This window comes from Equus quagga, chromosome 2 (genome assembly GCF_021613505.1).
Source record: "Equus quagga isolate Etosha38 chromosome 2, UCLA_HA_Equagga_1.0, whole genome shotgun sequence".
NCBI lineage: Eukaryota > Metazoa > Chordata > Mammalia > Perissodactyla > Equidae > Equus > Equus quagga.
The window spans coordinates 107,132,185-107,154,487 of NC_060268.1; the positions used below are offsets into that span (position 1 = coordinate 107,132,185).

The 22,303-nt window shown below is 41.8% G+C and overlaps 1 protein-coding gene across 5 annotated transcripts in view; it reads right to left on the reverse strand.

Annotated features, from left to right (window-relative positions):
- Positions 1-22,303, reverse strand: part of SIPA1L2 (signal induced proliferation associated 1 like 2) — a 210,694-nt gene that overhangs the window by 139,881 nt on the left and 48,510 nt on the right. The window lies entirely within an intron of this gene.

The following is a 22,303-nucleotide window of genomic DNA, read 5'->3' on the forward strand; positions in this document are numbered from 1 at the left end:
CCCCCCCCCCCCCCCCCCCCCCGCCGCAAGAACACAGATTGTTAGACACAGGACACAGAGCTGGGATAAGTAACAGACAGGAGATTAGTATCCAAGGTGAGCGAGAGGCCAGCTTCCCCAAGTCTAGGTGGCCACGGATACGGGAACACAGCCCTGACTAGATGAAAAGCCCTTTCGGGAGAGGCGGTCACTGAGTGACAATCAGGTAATCCTTAGGGACAGGGTCATGAGTCGCATTCCAGTCACGAGTGTTTCCATCATTTTCATGGCTCCCATAATGTGTTCTGAGATCACTTTAGCTGGGAGGGGGCAAAGCAAAGTGATAACAAAGAAAAACTGTGAAAATGCCCAATCTAGGAAAGAGCACCAGCATCACCATCCTCCAAATCCCACATTATTCACAGAGACTTTCTCTCAGGCCTTCCACAGCATTCCTATTGATACATAATGAACCAAAGGTAGCTGGCCCAGTATATTTTGTTTCCAAATTCCTCGGTCTTCATGCAGTTTTCTCCAAAATGCTAAAGATCTGGAGGAGACCCCCTCACCTCCAGAGCCAAGGCTGATTCTCGGCGCCGTGACAAAGGCACAACTCTGCTCACAGTGGCTGATGGAACGTCTGTGATGTGCAAAGCCCACACAGAACAGCCCAGACAGAGCCTGGCGCACTCCTGGTGGGTCCCACAATGCGATTCCTGTTCTTCTCAAACACTAATCTGAAGAGGAAGTTGAAAGCCAATTTTCTAGAGAAGTAATTACATAATCCACTTTTTACAGACAAGCTTTTCTACAGAGTAATTACTTGAGCAAAAGAAAAATAAATATTCGTATGAATATTACTACAGTCATCATGCATACGCTGAAGGCTGAGCCCAAATCACAAGGGTTCTAATAGATTCTGTAAACCACAGATTGGAAAACTGGATGGTTTCCTCCCGCAGCTCTGAGGCTGCCTTAATAGCAGGCTCACAAGATTAAGGTTTGTTATGATAAGCAAACACAGCTGAAGAGCCACCCTTCTCCAGAGGGAATATTCTCAGAGACTGCAAACAACCTCATTCACCACCCCAAGCTGCTTCCTACCCCACATGCCCTTGCCTCAGTTCATCATTATTGTGAAACCCAGGATATCTGAATTGTTCGGGGTTTACCTTCCCACAATATTAAGACTCACAGAAGACAAAACATTTGTTTTATAATCCCAAACAATGATCAGCTCATAAACATACTTCATTCATTTATTATTTCAACACACATTTACTATGCGCCTACTGTAAGGCAAGTACATTCTTGGCCGCAGGAGTGCCCCAGGAGAGGGACACAGACAGGCCTCCCACGGTCTGGTGACAATGTAAATGCACACAATCCCACAGGGTCCAAGCTCCCCGGAACAGAGGCAGTGCAAACTCTCTGTATGAAACGCATCACAAAGGATGGCATTCCAGCCAAGTCCTGGCCTGGGGGGGCGGGGGGGGGGCAGGTCACATCACCAGGCCAGGTGAGAAGAAAGGGCACTGACTACAGGCAGAAGCAGCAGTGTGTGCAAAGGCACAGAGGAGAGAAGGCCTGGTCCATGGGGGGTCTGGGCTGGGAAGGAACCGTGCGGCAGATGAGGCAGAGGAGGGGAAAGATGGTCCATATCAAGCAGCACAGACCTCTGGAGACACCAAGGGGCCAGTATATGGCAAGGGAGACAAATGACAGAATTTGAAGATGCTTGAATAAAACTGACCAAAGGGGGTTCTTCAAGAAACAATACGAGAAAGAAAAGAAGTCTTCTCTCACTAGCCAGGATTTGCACGCCACATGGAAACACGGGACCTGGATGTCTCTAAGCCTATGCTGCCAGCACCTTTCCCTCCACACAGCTCGTGGCCCCTGCCCCAGAGAATGCTGCAGCCACACCGCCTGGCCTCCAAGCAGAGGTAACAAGAGCAGCCAGTAAAATCCCCAGCTGCTGCCCCCATTCCCAGCTCACATCACACATGTCCTGTCTCCCTCCCTTCTACCTCACCAACAGACCCCCCTCGATTCCCCTTCTTTCTCTTAAGGGTCCACTGCAAATATTACTGGTCTTACACTGCCATCCTCTTTAACCTACTTTTCATTCCTCCAAACGTCTTTTCCTAATTAGTCCCAAATGGAGAGATTTGAAAGCAAAGTCCTCACGGTTGTGGAAAAGTAAACAGAATTAAAGCCGACCACATCGGAGCATAAGCAGTTAGGGGGTTACAGGTTGGCAGGAGAGAAGGCTTAGAAATAATTAAAAATCTATGCTAAATGATCAAGACAGGCATGGTATTCAATGGGAGCTTCCATTATCTAGGAAATTCACTTAAGTGGCACACTTTTTTCCTACTGATTACAAATCACTGAGGTACTCTACTTACCTAAAATTCAGCGGGGGTAGGACACGGGCATGAGCCACAAATATGGGAGGAAAAACTAAGTCTTTTTTTTAAACTGAAAATCTGCTAAGGCAACTTACATTTTAAGGTTAAATATACAAAAATAAAGGTCAACATTATTTCTCCTCGATCACTTCTGTTTTGTCGCCTTAGATTATAATAACCAGCAGGGAGGAGGCGGACTCTCAGGCAAAGGGACGCTTAGTAAATACAGTTTGATTACAGTACCTGTGACAATGATTCTCTTTTTCATTCCTGTGCAGAAATAGAGAATAGCTGTTGAAATGCTGAAATGCCTGAAAACTCCCTAAGACGGAGTTGAGGATTTTCTAATCTGCAGCTGCCCACTCTCGCTCTGGATGTTTCTGTTGCATAAAATATTTATCAATAACGCTACTTCATCAGTTTACCAAATGGCATCTTTCTGTATTCAAAGGAGTGTTCATTACTCAAAAGACCATCTGTCTAAGAGCTCGATAGAAGGTTTAAATAATCAGGATCCAGTGAAGAATGCATGGCCACATTATATCAAGTCAAATATTTACATTTCTCAGAATTTTAAATATGAATGTTCTCATCCAACCAGCCACCAGAAGTCAGACTTAATTACTCCGCCATCTTTTTTGGTATTCTTATCTATTTTCAAACCAATATAGAAACTACAATACAAGGATAGCTTTAATTTAAGCAAACAGCGCTGCCAATCACAAGAGTTTATGTAGCGCCTTCATTTACACAAGAAATAATCCTAACAGCGGCAGTATTTTCAACCAGAGAAGCAGTTAAACAGTATTACACAAATCGGAAAAATATTTGGAAAAACAGCTGATTCTGCCTTTCTGAGTATTAATAATCATGGCAGTTCTCGCGGCTGCTACGATCAGCAGCAGCAGGAGCAGCAGCTATGCCAGTCCCACTTCAAGGCCATCTCCATCATGCAGACACCGAACCCAGGATGGGCAAACTCTTCTCCACGGGGGAAGTGATGGAGCAAGGAAACTCGAGAGAGACACTAACAAAAAATACTGTTTTCAAAATGTTATTTAAAAGATTGGAAGGAACACTGGGTGTGGCTGCCAGCCTTGTTGACTGCTCCATGCTGCACTGGGGGCGGATAACAAACTAACGGAGGATGAGCTGCGAGTATCGGAAAAGTAAATAAAAATGAAAGGCAGTATGCCAAAACTGATCAACAAGGGGTCCTCACAGCAAGAGCTTTAGGATTTAGAGGGAGGAGAAAAAGGCCCCCGTGGGAGAGGGTGAGCTGTGCGCAGCGCCCCAAAGAATGGTTCCACTCCATCCTCACAGAGAGAAAAAGGGCAGAGCACTCCAGGCTATGAAAACCCTGAGGGAGGGTGATGGATAAATGGGTGTGGCTGGAGCCAAGGATCCCTACTGAAGTTAACAGTAAAAGCGAAGGCTGGAAAGACTACTTATTTTGCTGAAGTGTTACGCATTAAAAGCCAGACCAAGAAAGTTTAACTTTATCTTGAAAATAACAGGTTTTTATGTCAGAGAGAGGTTTAGTTTATATAAAGTATTTAGCCCAGTGGGCAGGCAGCCAGGGAGAAAGGAGCCAACGCTGGATTCAGACAGGGCTTGCTTGCTCCCCCATCTGCTGTATTTATACTCTTCCCCCTGTGGGCAGCTATTTAATGTTTTCCTCCCTTTATAAAACATCTATGTCTAAATCCTCTTCTATGATAAAACTCATTTTAAAAATTGACCTTTTCTGTTATTTGTATTTCCAATCTCTGTTATCAGACTATAAATTCCTAGAGTTCCACTGCACGTTTATATTCGCTATGGAGCTGGAGCCACCAAGGAGCGACCAATACAAATTTTCTAATTAAGAACAGATAAGGCATCGACAAAATCAAACTTCTGCTAACCCGTGTTCATTCTTTCATTCAAGCCTTCATTAAGTGTGTACTACTTGGCAAGGCCCCAGGGTACGTGATGAAAGATACATAATGCATAAACTCTGACTTCAGGAAGTTTATAAGCTACCCAAGGAGGCAAGATGAACAAACAAATCTTCCCACAACATTGCTTTCAGTTTCAGCTCAAAGAAAATATTTATTTTTTCAAAAGAATGACTAGGAAGGACCAAAATGGATACATTTTATTTTAAATTTCTACCTTGATCTCCTGTCTGCGCCTCTGAGAGACAGATGTTAACAAGTGCTAAAATTATTTAAATGCAGTCACCAAAGGAAACCAGAAAAGAAGGAAAAAGGAGGAAAGATCTGTAAGTTAGATATAAGATACAGCACATCAGTGTCAAGGCAGTCTGGAACGTCAATAACAGGACCAAGATGTCCACAATACAAAGGAGAGTGGCCCACACAGGAAAAGATATGGGCAAGTGGCTGTGCCAAGAGAAGGGGTTATGAAATAAAATATTTACATTTAAAGTTCTATTTTTAACAAACTTTAAGTCAACCTCTCCAATACCAAAAGCTTCAAGAGGAAAACTCATTCCACAATGCTTCCCTAAAAATAGTGCCCTTTATTCCTTCTCAGGATACCGCTTAGATTTCCCTGCAGTTCGCTTTTGCAAGAACACTGGTCTGATGAAGAATGAAACAGTTACCTATTTTAACTAGAGTGCACTATTTGCACTATTTATGTGATGCCTGCGTATCTTGACACTGTGGCCCACATGAGGATGTTTTCCTTCTAGAAATGTGATCTGCATCTAGGCCATGTTTGGTGCGCCGTGGCCTTGCAGCTGCTGCTGGAGAGCTGGATGTTGTTCCCAGGCATTCCACAGAGTTTGTCAGTTTAATTTTATCTAACAGGCTAAAAAAGGTACAATTATTTTTATTAAAATAACAATAAGGAAATAATTTCCAATGAGGAATGTCTAAGCGAGAGGTTCTGCACACCAGGCATTTGTGTCTGTAATTAGCAAAATCAGATGCCCCTCTTTTCTCTCTCTAGTAAGTATTTGGCTTGCTTCCTTGTAATAACTGCCTATGGAATAAAAGCAAATAAGCTAAACCAGAAATTGAGTTTACAAATTTATGTACATTAATTAGTCAACTCTGGCAGAGGCTTTTACTTTAAAATCAGATACAACACAAGCATCTAAAAAATGTCTAGGCTCCAAATCACACCCTAATCTCAGCAGGACTGAGAAAACAAGACACACTTGCATCAAACGAGTGAAATCACCCAGCAGAACAGATTTATCTTGTAGTTTTGTTACCCCCACCCCGGACCTAAAATCAAATAGAAAGTGTTTCAGACTCAACAATTCGCCTCCAGGATAATTTAGGCCAGAGTGGGAAAGCAGGTATTTCTGGAGGAAAGTCTGAAGGTAAGTGGACCCACAAGGACACGCTTCGTCTAGCTACAGCTAACCTGGAGCAACAGATGAACCTCCGGGTGGGTGAGCAAGGACAGGCCGACCGCTCATCACAACTGCTGAAGACAGACTCTAACCAAAGGCCACAGACCGCAGAACCTCAAATTGCTCTGCCACATACGAGCTGTCACCGAAATATTGCTAAGTGCAAGACAAAGCAGACGGCTGATACACAATCCACCTTTTTCAACTCCCTCTGACAAAACCCCATTTCTGCCAAATGTAATCTAATAATTTGCATATGTAAGGGTAAAGGTCTAGACCATGACATCAGCTTTACAGAAAATCCGCAGACTCAAAAAAGAACCAACTAGCCCACTCAGTCTTCGGAAATTCCAAATAAATGAAAAGATGAAAAGCACATAACAGCAGGAGAGATCGGACTCTACATTCCCAGTCCTAGAAAGCACAAAAAATATTTCTAAACAAAACCATTCTGTGAATTCCCCACTATAGAGACGTATGGGGAGGAGGGGTGGGGTGGCGAGGGGATCCATCCATCACAAGGGTATTAACTAAAAAGTTGCTTCCTTGGCAACCTGGATACTGCGACAATGCCCTTGAACAGCATTATCAAGTCAAGACAAGCCAAAGTTAACCCAGAAGACTGTCAACAGTTCAGGGATCACCTACCTTGGTGATAGCCCCCAAGAGCTAACACAGGATTCCTTAGACATGACATTACAGCCAGAGATAGCAGGAGTGTTCACAGTCTGAAATATCTGCCTCAAGAATTCAGGATCCACTGAGCTGTCCAAAGTTCAATGTGCAGACTGTTATTAAAGCTGATAACTCTGCCTGTTCTGGACACTAATAGGAGTATACTGAACTAATCTAAGTCTCTATCATCAAGGGTTTTGCTGGCGGCCCCAGGCCCTCCAATTTCCCCAACATCTATTTCACTGGTTGGAGCCCCAGGCTTTTGGTGGTGGTGGTGCCAGTACTGTTGCTTAAGCAAAGATGCCCAAATAAGTGATCTCATTTACATTTTTAAAAGGAAGATCCAACTCCAAAACTTCTCTTCTTCCCTCCCTTGAGTGACAGGGCAGGGCCAGAGTGCCGTTTAACATCAGGTGAAAATGAACTCTATAAATGTGCTCTAATGCTGCAGACACCGAGCAGAATGGACTCCTCGCAACCCAGGAGGCTGCTGTTAATGGCATGTAAACTACGTTCAGATAGGGAGAAACCAGACAGGGAAGTCTGTGGTCCAGGAAAAACTAACAACGGAGACAGCAACAAGGTAAAGTCAAAAGAAATGATGTTGTCATCGGGAGTTGTTTTCAATTGCATTTGAGAATCTTTGAACTTTAGCTTTGTAAAACTGGGCATCTTAGCCTTTCTTCTACAAACAGTTAAAAAACACCCAAAACTGAAGGCTCCAAGTTAATGAACACTGGGGTGAGACCCAAGTCTGAAAAAAAAAGCTAAGACGATTTACCCATAAAAAGATAAAAGTACACTTTTTAAAAAAGTTCATTTCACTCAATTTTTCAGACCCAGATACCAAAATCTCAGCAAATATAGGATACAGGAAATCAAAATGGCCAAGAGAGATGCAAGCCAGCACTTGTAACAGCTCTGGGACAGCAGTCAAGAATGGAGAGAAACTCCTATATCCCACAAAGGCGAACTTTCGCCTGTGCTCCATGAGAAAAGATGAACAAATACTAGAGAGAGCAGCTCAATAAAATAATGGGCTAGAGGGAGGTAAGAGCCTGGCACAGAGCCTGATGAATCCATGGAGGTGGTGGGGGAAATGTCTGCTGAACTGGTCTTGTCTCTATCACAGAGAACCAGGAGGCATACAGGATGAATGGGAGGATGTAACATCCTTAATGGATCTCAGTGGATCCTTAACAGGCGCAGGCATTCTACTTTCCATAAGACACCCTATAATGTACTTCTCCGTATCCCTAATAAAGGTGAGATAAGGGGCTCCAGTTGTTTAGCTAGCTTATCAGTGGTGGAAGCCACATATAGCAGCGGTGGGTGTTTAATTTTAGCCAAGATCTCCCCAGATTTCCTTGTGTGTTTCCTCATAGGCATGTCGTTTATTCTCCTAACCCCACAGCACACTAGGCCCTACCAAATGATGAACCCAAACAGTCTTTCCATTCCCTACAGCTGAGCCCCTGTTAACTCCCAGGCACGATGGACTTCCCAATATTCCCCAAGAATATTTTCCTTCCAGCTGCTGTCTTCCATGTACTCTTCTGCCTCTGGGAAGCCATAGCTCTGGCCTCTTCTGTATTCTTGCAGACATGGTCCAACATTACCAATGTTTATTGACATGCTTGTCTCGCCCACGAGACTGAGAATCAAGAAATCAGAGAAATCTATTCAATTTTGTATTCTCTCACCTTGCCTAACAAGCTACCTGGCACAGGGAAGATACAAAAAATATACATATATATATCAGCTAAATGAAATATTGCCAGCCAGCCCAGAACTGAAGAGCGTCAGCTGGGCAAAGACCCCGTGCCAGCATGACATCAACTGTTATGCAACCAGTCGAGAGATAAATCATACCTTTAAAACAAAAAGGTGAAATATTTTTATATCTACATCAACAAAGCAATGCTGGTGTGGAGAGTAAGCCAAAACAAACAGCCTTACTGGAAAAGGTGATAAGTCCTAAAGGCGTTGTTCTAACAGAACCCTACCTGGAAAGCCAGCTGCCACGGGCTTTCGTCTTGCACAGTGAAACTTCCCCAGAGAGCTCAGAAATAAGGGGGAAATATCACCCTCTGAGATTTAAACTTTAAAGAGCACGAAGCCTCAAGGCCTGCAAGCTTTGACTGTATCCTAATTAATGGCAAAATATAATTAAAGAAAGAGTTTGGGTCAGGGATTGGGGACATGGTAAAAGGAGAATTTCGGAGCAAATTCTGGAGAGAATTCTCTGGGGAGAAGGAACCTCAGCCATAGACAGGAAGTTTTCCCTTATGGGGTCCTCGCCTGAATCCGGCGATTGCTCAGTTCGCCCATCTCCCTTGTTCCAAAGGCAAATGAGCCAAGCAACCTACAGCCCTCTGCTACCTTCAGGCAGAGAACGTGGGGAAGAGAACAGGTCGGTTTTCAGCTTCCAATGATGGCTATATTTAATTCTGTAAATTACTAAGCAGGCATGCTTTTACATACTCAGGTTAGTGAGCTTAGTTAACATGATTATGGTCTGAAAGATGGATCCACTCTCAGTGAGCTGAAAACACAAATCATTTTTTTTCTGAGTGCCAAATAATGAATATCGCCCATAAAATTCTTTTGGAAGAGTTGGCTGGCGTTTCTGCTGGCTTATGCGTCATCCTTTGTATTCATGCATGTTTTCTTCAGACTTCTACACTGTGTGAATCAAGTTTTTACTGAGGGTAATCACTTTTGGTCATTACTAGTTTTTACCCAACAGACAACAATTTACTTAGCACGACTCACCGTCGTAGTGTAAAACAAAACTCTTTCCTCTCAGGGTGGAAATGTCACAGAAACAGTTTTGCTTCGCCAAAACTAAATTAATACTGCTTTGGCAAGACTGAGGCTAATTTCAACAAAATTTAATTTGCAAAAACCAGCCCAAGGCTACCAGGATATAAATTCACTTGATGTGTTAATTTCACACTCTAGAGTCCTCATCCCACGGGTGGATGGGTGATCTCAAGTATGTAAAGTAGGGGAGTGTCTGAATTTACCCAAGCAACCCCAGATGGCAGGGCTCCAAGCCCCGCAGGGAGCCACAGCCCCCAGCTTTCCTCCTGCCAGTCATTGGGAAAGCAAGGATTCTGCTAGAAATCAGCCAGGCTGAGTAAATTATTTTCATTATGCAGAGCTCTATCACTGGGCACCAGGGTCTCATTTAATAAACTCTTTCTTCCACATCTTCATACAGAAGGGACACTTTCAATACGGGCAAATAATAATATAAACTCGATCAGCTCCAGCTAGATCTAAATGTGTACAGAGTGCTTTGGGCTCCGCAACCAAAGCCACCGAAACTGGGAACCGCATGGGCAAGCCAGCCCCTCTCTGCCCAGGTCTGTGTTCTTGAGAAGATTACTGTGCCAGCTTCTGTACGGTAAATGCATTAAATGTTCTAGCACAAAAATCCTGTCTGTAAAGACCATGAGATAATGAGATGTGCAATGTCAGAATGCTTTAATAAAAATATACCAAAATATACACAATGTTCACAACTATATAACTACACATGGACGCACCTATTCATAGAAAAAAGATGGAGAAAATTCTCCAGAAATGTCATCAAGTTTTTATCTTTGGGTTTTGGCACTTGTGGTGATTTTATTTCCTTCTTTCTATCCAAATATCATATATGGGGTACATATCACTGTTAATGGGCAAACCCCAATAAATCAAAAAAGCCTTTGGATACAAATATAAATATCCTTTAATTTATCAGTAAATGAAGATCTGTGTATATTACTTTAAAACAGGAAACTGCTGCATTGTGAGAGTGAGCCATGATGCTTCTACTAAAGGCGACTTTGATCCATCTGTTCACCAGGGGCATGAAACTTCTGTGATTCAGGGAGGGTAATACCTACATGTCAGCAACTCAAGTCCTGAAACACATTTCCCTCCTGTTGGTTCCCCTCAATTTGTTCCTGACTTTTTCTCCCTGCCTACTCTGTTATCTCTGTTACACACAGAATCGTTGGATCTTCAGGGCCCCAAAAGAATTAGCTCAGAACAGACTTATTCCTTGGCCAGTCCTACATTGCCAGCAAAGAAACTTAGTCTGAGTTAGTTCTCCCTGTCACAATGGTGGCAGCACTGTGGCCAGCAATTCCGTTTTCCTGTCCATCAGACAATTAGGATAGAATTGCTTAACCGCCTCTGACCAGAAAGCACATCCCCAAACCAAGCAGCTAACAAGAAATCAGTGATCTGGTCATTAGTAATATATAACCAAATAGCAACATTCCAAAGAAGCTGCTATTCCCTGTCAATCATGTTCCCCACTGGTCTTTAGTAAAACCTCTGGGAATACAAAATTTAATTCAGAGTCTTCTTTTTCAGATCATCCACCTATCAAGTTAATGAGTACTCACAGATCCCTTTAAAAGGGCATAATTTCCTCAGACACAGGAAAGTTTTCCAATGATGGCTTGGTCCTCAAGGACAGGAGCTCGCTGCTAAGTGCTCAGTTTGCTCAGTAGGAAAACTTCTAGCTCTCAGCTGCCTGGGCACCTGACAGACGTGGGCAGGAGGGGTAGCAGCGAGGAGGAAGAAGGCCCAGGCCTGGGGCAGGGCAAGGCCTCCAGCCTTCAGGAGGCTCACTGATGCGTCCAGGAGCCTTGATGCAAAGCCTCTCCCACAGCAGCCCCCGGGCCCAGGCTGCATTGGTGATGAGTTCTAAAATCAGCCAGAATATAAGCTTTCAACCGGATAGAACTTCTCAAAGGGAACAGAATCATGAGAGGTACCATTACTGGAAAAATACCAAAATATAAAGTTTGAATAATAAGAAATGTAAATTATCCCACTAAAAATACTAGATTTTAGAGCCCAGATATTCATGAGGAGGAAAAAGTAAACAAAAACACTGCTAGAATTCTGTATCCTGAGCTAGAATTCTAATAGATGTAAAAGGAGCCTTTCTTAAAGCATTTAACTTTCATTCATCAAATATTTATTAAGCACCTACCATGTGCCAGACAAACATATTGTGACTCTAACACACTTGTTCACACATATAAAAAGAGTCATTTGGTACAGACGTTCCCTACATGTGCCAGTTCCCTGGGAGGTATACCACAATCTCTCCACGTCAATAAAAGTCAGTCAAATAATATGAAACCCTGGACCTTCCTGATAAATGACATAAATGACCACCCCAGCCTAGATTCTCTTCCCAATTCTATAGCATTTTCTCTCAGGGTAAAAGAGAGTGGGGTTTCAGATAAATTTCAGGAAGCCAGCTTTGCTTATTTTAAATGAACTTGCAAATATGTGTCAGTCACTAAGTGATCATAATAAAGACATTTTAGGCATTTACTTGCCAGACTCTGAACGGCCCCTGATCCGTACCTGCTTTGTCAAATGAAACTTGCTAATTAATCCATCAGCATGGGAAACTAACCAGAGCACTCACGCAACACAAACATGAGGCTGAGACAATGGCAAAATAATACACTTAACAATACTTCTTTCACTATACAAGAATTCAAACTGGATCTCAGACTCAGTATCTTGAGCTTGGTCCTGCACAGGGTGAGTACACAGATGACAGGTTCATCCTATGTCTCTCTCTGTCACAGGGACACACACACAGAGTCTCTAGCAACAGGAAATGGAAAACTAACGAGCAAAGCAGCAATTTGCCTGTGTCCAGGATAAAGAGCCCAATTAACTTTCTGGTCATTTCTGCAACATCTACATACACAATACAAAAGTGAAGGAAATACAGTCTTTTACCTTTGACTGGCAAGTCTTAGGTGTGACCCTGGGCAAGATACTTACCATTGCTGGGCTTTGAATGTCTCATCTAGACAATGAAGTTTTGAATTACATGGCTGCTTCCCATTCAGTGGTCCACACAGACAACTGCATCAGAAAGATCTGGATGAAAATTCCATTTACTACCTCCACCTTCACCTACTGAATCAAAATCCAGGGGCAGGAGAGGAGGGGACAGAGGGCAGTGTGTGGAGTGCTCCTGGGAACAGACAGTTCAAGCAGATCTAAGGTAACTCTTGACATGAAGGTTAGGAAATTACTAAGCCCCTTTGGGGCTAGAGGTGAAGGGAAGGCCAAAAAGCCAACCCCTTGAAGGGTCCCCACCGCTCCAGCTGCTCTAAGAGGCCCTGAGAGAAGGACCATGGCATTAACGTGGATTAGCTCCTTAGATCAGCAACAAATCCCCAAAGAGGTCTGGAGGGTATGGGGCCCCAGAGAAATACTGATGAGCAGAAATGGGGGGCATGGTCCAAAAGTAGTTGGGAAACCAAAACACTCCTTGACAAGAGCAGTTAGGCCTGTCCTTACAGAGAGACACAGATCCCAACAGCACATCTCAAATGCTAAGGAAAATCACAAACCTGTAACACCAACAGAAACAAGGAGTTAAAAATCGTCAGTATTAATCAGGAAAGTCATCAAAGCTAACTTAAGATTCTATCCTCTCACTAAGCATTGCTGCAGAAAGTCTTTACTTGGCTAATTGCCTGGTGGAAAATTAGTTTGGGAATGATCTTTATGAAGATATGTACTCTAAAAAGTCAAAGCTACATAGCCGTAATTCTAATACACTGCCTATTATAGCGTTTTAATGGAGGGAGATACAATAAAGGAAGAAAAAAATCAGAAATAATACCCAGTCTGTTATGTAGACACAGAAAGGGCATCACGTGATTTTACAATGAGAGATTGTTTTTCCATCGAAACTACTAGTAACCTCATGTTTCTGCCTGCTAGTGGACGGACACATATTTCTGAGAATGGATCAGAACACAGCAGGGTCTGATTGCCATTTTAGAAACGAATTTAAAATAACATTTAGTATTGGGTTTATCTGTTTCATCCATTTAATGAGCAGACTCAGGCGAGGGCACCCCCTCAGTGGAGGAAACACATCTTCTTAGACAGAGGGCAGAGATTCAAGAACTAGAAAATGCCTCACATGCTCACTTTTCTCCCCCCAGCACTTACTAACTCTGCATATTTTAGCACATTTTAAAAGGAAACAGAGAATAAAAATTAGCAACATAACAAACACCTGCGAAGCTGTGTCTGGTGAGCCAGGCCATCGGAGGAGAGCTGTGTAGACACCTGGCGTCACCTGTCAGACTGCCAAACCACTGTATTTTTAAGCTATTCACACTCTTTCTAAAGAAGAAACAAAAAAATCCTACATGCCTGAACTGTGAGGCGGGAGAGCCTACTTGTAACTCAGCCCTTGTCAGACAAAATCCAGCAGCCTCAAAAGGTTCAATAGCCTTTTTATAAACCTATTGTGTGGGTTAGTGCCTAAAAATAGTATGGTTCGGCAGGCAGATCACACCAAAGAATAATTCCTACATGCTAAACTGCCAAACAATAGACAAAGGAATGGAAAAGAATGCCAAAATGTGTTCGCAGGCTGCACCCAAGCCCCCGAGGTCGCCTCCCCCTGGATTCCTCTGGGTTCCTCACCTTGTTTGACACACAGGGAGCCAGCTTACGCCTCACAGCCTATACTGGAAAATGGGGGGGGGGTCAGGAGGGAACTGGGCCACACGTTTCGATAGTATCCAATGCCACTTTTAAGAGACCATTTTTCCCCACTGAAAGAGACATGAAGGTGATGATTACATTATAATAATTATTGGATACGGCCCCTGCAAGTTTCCCTTACACTAAAGCACAGTTCTCAGCCTATACTGTGCGTCAGAATCACCTGGGGAAGTTTTAAAAAAAAGACAGATGTCAAATTCAGTTTCCAGTTCAGTCTTTAAATACCAGTTTTAATACCAGTTTTAAATATTAGGCATTGGTATTTTTAAAAGCTTCTTGGGTGATTCAGATGAGCAGCTAGGTCTGAGAACCACTGCTTAAAACAACAAAGGCTAATTTTAGGCCAAGTAAGGTCCACTGCCCAGGCTGAGAGGCAGGCAGCAAAAACCAGAAGGAGGGGGTAAGCGGCAGGGACTAAGGCTGCAAAGGATGGGCCACCAAGAGGCCACCAGGGCTACTCCTCTGGAAACTACCACTAGACAGAATAAAAACCCAGATCCAATAGCCAGCCACCACAATAGTCAGATAAGATCACAAGGAAGTAAAAAATTAAAATCTAAATTTTAATACACCCTAATCCCCAATATTAACTTGAGATTCACTTTTTCTTTTCTTAATATATTTATAAAAAAGAGATTCTAGTATGGATTTTTATTCTGGGGACAGGACAAATCTAAGATAGGAGAAGTAATAAATAATAGCATCTTACAAACAGACTTCCGTTGATTTTTCAGGTAAAATCAAAAGGAAATAAACTAGCTGGATCAGTTGTAACAAGTATTACCTCGCTGATTCCTGATAAAAATCTTATGATAGATTATTATCTTCATTTTGCCAATATCAAAACTGTGGCATATAAGCTATTAAGTAAATTGCCTAAGGTTACAGTAAATTAATAATCTGACAAGCTGGATGGCAAACCCCAATGTTGTTCCAACTTTAAAATGAAGGTTCTTTCGTGTTCTTATCACTAAATTGTACTATTTCCACCAAGCCCATTTGCCAGAAATTCTTTTCTGCAAACACACAGGAGCCAGCGCAGGCTCAGGGCTAAGAGTCGGGCACTAGAATCTCCTTCCTCAGGCCAGAGTGGTAGCCCTGGCACTTACAAGTCCCTTGAGCATCTCTGTCCTCAGAGTGCCTGCATCCGCAGGGCCAGGAAGATGGCCATAGGAGCAGTCTGTGCTAAAGGAAAGAGCACCTGCCAAGGGCTTACAACAAGACTTACAACACAGACTGCTAGCTTTTATCATCATTATACTGAACAGCAGAGAGAATCAAAGAATCTGATCTCGGAAATTTGTTCACAGTTGTCAGGAGGTAATTAAATATAAACACTTAGCACATTTCACTGCACATGCAGACTCTCTAGTCCTTTCTCTCTAAATAAACCACCTTATAGAAGCAGTGACTTTATTCCTACTGCACCTCACGGTGCCAAGGGGACCAAGTGACCTAAGATCCTACAACCTCCCAGGTCACAGAAATTCGAGGCAGAAGGACTGCTTGCATTTGGAATGGCTCTCAAAAGGGGATGATTCCATCTCAGCCTCTATCAGACACACGGCTAATTACTCGGGAAAGTTGCTTTTAGCAAGGAAAAACAGCTCTTTTACTCCAGAATCAAAATCTTAATGCTATTCATTGTTCCTCCTTGAATGCCTCCTTTATGAAACCTTCCAAAGATATTTCCTCTAGAGAAATGTTTAATAAAAACAAACAAAAAAAGGAAATAAAACAAACAGCGCTGAGATTTAACTCACAAAATTACAATGCGTTTTGTGAGAAAGCCCCGCTGGCTTTCGGGTTTATGAACTAAGCATTAAGTATTAGCAGCTTTTCACTAAGGAAATAGACAGAATGACAATACAGTACTGCATTTTATAATACAGTACTTTATAATACAGTACTGTAAATGTTTTCCAAATACTAACACTGTAGAAGACTTATACAAAGTTCCAGATTGCATTTCAGACCTTTCGTGATGAGAATTCCTAATATACTGACTTTCATATTGGTCCCATCGACCTTTCAGAGGTTATGCAGAATTGTCAGTTACACAAAGAAGCCACTTAAGTTGAAGATTCAACTAACTAGGAAAAGATCCAGCATTCATAACACTCAGGGGTAAACGCATCTTCGGGCCATGCATGGGTCATCCACGCAACATTCACTTGACTATTAGAACATACGATTGTTTCATATTATTCTAGTACACATTCTTAAAGCTTTGTTAGGATTCCATTTGGTGTTACACAATATCAGTATGTTTATCTTTACACATTATCAGTATATGGATATGGGCATTATCAGTTGTACAAACCATTCCTTCTGGTTCTTCTCATATCTGCCTGCAGAAAATAAGATCCATCCAGAAATCTCTCTAAGATAAGACCAAATGGGACTCCTGAAGTCACCTACCCTTAGGGCACTCCCACAGAGTGAGGTCTGAGAGCCCAGCTCCTTCTGGCTCCAAACATAAAGAGCTTTGTGACCTTGAGCACATCATTTAACCTCTCCGGGCCTCAGTTTCCTTATTTTTAAATGTGGATAATAAAACCTACTTCAAAGATCTGCTGGGAGAGGAAATGAGATAGGTGAAATACTAAAATATTATCTACCACATAGTGAAAAGTAAGCAAATAAAGCTGCAATAATGAACAATAATTATTAGGAAGAAGAGGAAATGACCTGTAAATATATTGCAAATGAGATACGTGTATGTCACACACATTCAATCACAAAGTCCCTCTCATGTGATCAGGTTGATGAGGGTTACATTTTGGGAAAAACTATTTGTAATATAAGAGACATAAAGCACACTGTCATTTATTCAACTAGATGGAACCTAATGGTAAGAACAGAAACTGGAAAAAGAGAAGGAAGAGAAAGAAATTCCTAGTTATCCAGAAAAGCGTATCTTACCTTGTCAATTCAGAAAAATAATTCCAAGTACAAAGCAGTTTTTTTTTAGTCGGACTAGCATGAATCAGTCCTGAGAAACCAGGGTGCTGGACCTATCAAACTAAGGACTAAATCCTACTTTGTTCAAGCGATGGGTTCGGGTGCTCCAGAAAACGGAGGGCTCTCCCCGGCTTGGGAGGAGGCGGCCGAGGAGCCAGCAGGACTGCCGAGGGAAAGGGCGACTCTCAAGACAGACTTTGCTCAGCCTGCCCTAAGGTCCTGGTGACGTCACCAATTTCTTATACCCTATGGGGCCATACATAAATCCAAGAAATTATCTCTTTCTACAGTAATCTTCCTTTTTGCTATGAATAAAGTACACCAACATGTACACGTCCAAATGTACTCATCCATCCATTCAAACATGTGTATTCAGTGCCTACAACATGCCAGACATCCTGGAGGGTGCAGAGATCCACAGCCACCTCAGCTCACTAGTATTGCCCTCATATTTGATGAGCATAGCCACTGAACCTTTCATTAAAGCTATTTGTATATAATTTTTTCTTCTCCATTAGATTATAAACTCTTGAAGGGGAAGGGCCACATTTTAATCATTTTGTTTCCTTTGATGCCTAACAGGGTGCACCACTTACAGAAATTACCCAATAAATATTTACTGAACAAAATCACCCTCCAGGAGGCACGAACAGGAGAGCCCACAGGCTCCTTCCCCTGAGGTCCTCAAGATTTTAAGATCATTGGCCTGAGGTGGCTAAACCTTTCTAAATCTGGCTGACAGTGGGATATGAAATGAAATATTTTTCCACATAAGCTGGAAAATGTTTGTGTTAACTCATGTTTAAATTCCATGAGTGTAAACAGCAAAAAACGAACTTAAGGAAGAGACAAGAGATGACCTAAAAGTTTTCTATATAGGCTAATGCATTTCCCAATATCCAAGCACCTGAGTTAAGGATCAAGCACCACCACAGTTCAGACCCATTCGTGACATCCTGATCCTGGAAACAGATGGCGCGCTGCTGCTGTAAGGAAGCAAATGACGTCTATCCCAGCACGGTGCCCCTAGCAGGGAAATCTAGTAATATGATATTTCTTCAGAAACCTGGGCAGGATAATGAGAAACTTATCCGTCTGAGAACATTTTAAGTGAATGAAGGTAAATTATGGCCCCTGCAGAGGGCCATCAGAGTCCTAGAATTCTACTGGTCTTACAAAAGTGGCCAAAAAGAAAAAAGGATAGGATATAGCATGAAAAGGAAGCCTGGCACCCCCTCCTTGCCAATACTTATTTTGATTCTTTTCAAAAGGCAGAAAGTTGAAGGTTAAAGCTGAGAGCAGAGAGAGGAGGAACAAGATATTCCAGTCATCACAACAGTAACTTTCTGATAAGAAAATACCTAAAGATAGACAACAACACTGGAATAAGTTTGTATGGTAACACATGTTTACTAAACTTGTTGCGATGAACATTTCATAACGTATATAAATGTTGAATCACTACGTCATACACTTGAAACCTGAAACTAATACAGTATTGTATGTCAACTATGCTTCGATACAAATAAATAAGAAAAGGGAACAGTTGTGCACTGTTGGTAGGAATGTAAATTGGTACAGCTATTACGGAAGACTGTATGGCGGTTCCCCAAAATATAAAAAGGAAAACTATCATGTGATCCAGCAATCCCATTTCCGAGTTATTTACCCAAAAGAACTGGAATCAGGATCTCAAAGCGACATCTGCACTCCCATATTTGTTGCAGCATTATTCACAACAGTCAAGATACGGAGACAACCTAAATGACCACAGACAGAGGAAGAGATAAAGATGATGTGATATATACATACAATGGAATATCACTCAGCCTTAAAAAAGGAAATCTTGCCATTTGCAACAACATGGATGAACCTCGAGGACATTATGCTAAGGATACCAGACACAGAAAGACAAATACTGCATGATCTCATTTATAGGCAGAATCTAAAACAGTCAAACTCAGAAGCATAGAGTAGTGGAGGAATGGAGTGATTTTGGTCAAAGGGTACAAAGTTTCAGTTTCACAAGACGAATAAGGTCTGGAGATCTAATGCACAGCACAGTGACTACAGTTAACAATACTGTGCTGTATACTTGAAATTTGCTACGACGGTAGATCTTAAGTGTTCCCACACACACCCCCCAAAAAAGACAACTAGATGGGATGATGGATATGTTAATTAGCTTGATGGTTGTGATCATTTCACAATGTATATCAAAACATCAAATTGTACACCCTAAATACATACAATTTTTACTTGTCAACCATACCTCAATAGAGCTGTTTACAAAAATGGCGCCTACTTGGGATTGCCTCACCCTAAAATGCAACTGGTAAATACACTAGTGGATTGAGACTCATTTTTAACATAATATTTTCAAATGGACTATCATTCACAAAGGTTAAATAAAAGATGAACTTTCAGGATAAAAAAAAAAGAAAAGAAAGAAAGAAAATGCCTAAGCAGTTAAAAATTGTTATCAGAAGTCTGAAGGCTGAAATACACACCACTAACCCTATGGTACCAACTACCTCGGAAAATTCTACTCATCTTTGTAAGGACAAGAATTTGAAGCTCAGCCCAAATTTTTCTTAGGAATCCCCTAATCATAGTAATTTCTTTCTCCACAGAACAAGTCCCCTAATCCCCTGATAAATAAGCTTCTAACCCTTTATGATGCTGAGTCAAAGAGGTCCTAACTTCACCAATGGGAAAATGAGGACATTGAACGGTAACACCATCTCTATAGGATTGTGCAACAAGTCAGCAATAAATCAGTATGTCACCTCCTAAATTCTGATGCTGTTACAAGATCTACAGTTTTCAAACAATGTACTTGTTCCATATAAGTTTATGTAAGAATAAAGGTCTTTGAAAAAGAGAAAATAAAGCAAAGCAAATGAACTTCATTCATACTTTTTAACAGGTATGTTGCCAAGATTTGTGATGTCCCTTCTAATTGGGGTGTAATTGTAACCCATATGAAGACAGCGCCTAAAATGGATTTTCAACTCAGAAAAAAAAAGACTAACTAGTACAGAGGGCTAAGCGAGGTAGCACAGCTTTATTCCACTCTGTCTTCTTAAAGAGTTCATCTGGATTCACACCATAAATGACCCAAACAGTAAAACAAAGAAGATAACTAAGAACTGGCAAAAATACTTGTTTGTATCATGTAACAGAGGACTAATATCCAGAATGAAAAAGTTTGGTGTTTTTTTAGTTTTTTTGAGGAAGATTAGCCCTGAGCTAACTACTGCCAATCCTCCTCTTTTTGCTGAGGAAGACTGGCCCTGAGCTAACATCCGTGCCCAACTTCCTCTACTTTATATGTGGGACGCCTGCCACAGCATGGCTTTTACCAAGTGGTGCCATGTCCGAACCCAGGATCCGAACTGGTGAACCCCGGGCTGCCGAGAAGTGAAAGTACGAACTTAACCACTGTGCCACCAAGCCGGCCCCCAGAATAAAAAAGTTTTAAAAAAATCAGCACACATACTAATTCAAGAGATAAGTAGGCAAAAGAAATACAAGTGGCCAGTAAAAATGTAAAGGTGCCTAACTTCGGCATTAATTTAAAAAGAAAAGAACGTAAGTATTAAAGCAATAAACACTTCTTACATGAAAATCAAAAAAGAATAAAATATTGAGACTACTCACTGTGGGTGAAAGCTAGAGGCTCCCTCATGTCACTGAGGGAATCTTAAATGGCACAATCTATCTGAAGGGCAATCTAGCAACAGCCACAAAACTTTAAGTGTGTGCGCTCTTTCACCCAGGCATTTCATGGCCAGGAATTTATCCTAAGGTAATAGTTGCGTAAGTCTATAAACAAACATTTTGTTAATAAGAACCAAACAATGACAAGTACCTAAATGTCCTTCCATAGGGATTAAATAAATTACAGTGTATCTACACACTGAAAAATAATTCACCATTAAAAAGAACCAGTAGGAACTACCTAAATGGTGACGATGAAAAGATGCCCACAATGTAATGGTAAGTGAAAAAACGAACTGGCAAAATAGGTTGTATTGATTAATCCCATTTTTGTTTTTGTTTTTAAAGAGTGTGCACGTGGATTTAAAAGAAGGTCTATCAACAGTGATCGCCTTCGGGAGTAAGAGCACAGTGGGGATTTACGCTCTACTTTATATATTTCTGCATTGTCTGAACTGAACATACCTACAAATTTAAAAACTCAAGAATTTAATTTTTGACAAAATGAAGTATGGAAGCTTAAAATCATGAGCATGTATCACAAATGTTTATACTGTTGCATTTCTATAAGATCCTCATAACTTCACTCACCAAAATTAACCATAAAGAAATTAACTAAGACCATATCCACTAGGTTAGCGGCTACACGCAACTGACTTGAGAAAACCTAGAAAGTGTTCATTCCAGGCAGCAGCTATTTCCCCACGGTGCACAAAAGCACAGTAACAGACAGGATAGTCAGAGCTGTGCCCGGGCGCACGAGGTGCCCTGAGCAGTCTGGAGGCCAGTAGCACAATGAACTCAGCACCCGGCTTCAGTGGGGACCATGGACCAGGAGGGCTAAGTCCTGCTGCACAAAGTGAGGGAGGGTCCTTCCTTCCAACAAACCTAGGTCAGAGTTCCCGTTCCCACGCTGAAATGTAAATCACCTCCCTCTTGTTATTTCCACAGGGGAATTTACTCAGGCTCAAAAGCGTTCATGAGCATGTCAGCCAAGCCTTCTGAGCCACATCTCAGGGGGAACACAATCTTCTCTGGATGAGAGTCTCTTCTGCTGTTTCCTCGATTTCTCCTATTCTCTCTCCTGCAGGTAGTTTCACAATTTCGCCATTCAACATACCTATATTTTATGTATAATTTGTAATAAGAAAACATGTGATGGATATCTACTGCTTCCTCCAATGACACCTGGCCACTGTTCAAGTGCTTATCCATTTAAAAAATTTTTAAATGCAGGCTCCCAGGCCAAAGACTTCAAAATGCACCAACACACATAAACGACAAAGGCTGTGGAAGTAAAGATGGTCAAGAGACACAACAACTAAATGCAGGACCAGACTGTAGACTGGACTCCTGTGGAGGGACAGCCACACTAGAAAGGACATGTTGGGTCAGATGATAATACTAAAACTCAAGTAATAGATTAGGTATAAATAAAAACTCAATATTAAAGTATCTGAAGTTGATCACTGAACTACTGTTAACTAAGTGAGTATCTCTATTTTTAGGAAATACACACTGAAGTACTGGGAGGGTAAAGGGCCATGACGTATGCAACTTATCCTTAAATAGTGCAGAAGAAAACTGTGTGCATGTGTGTGTGGAG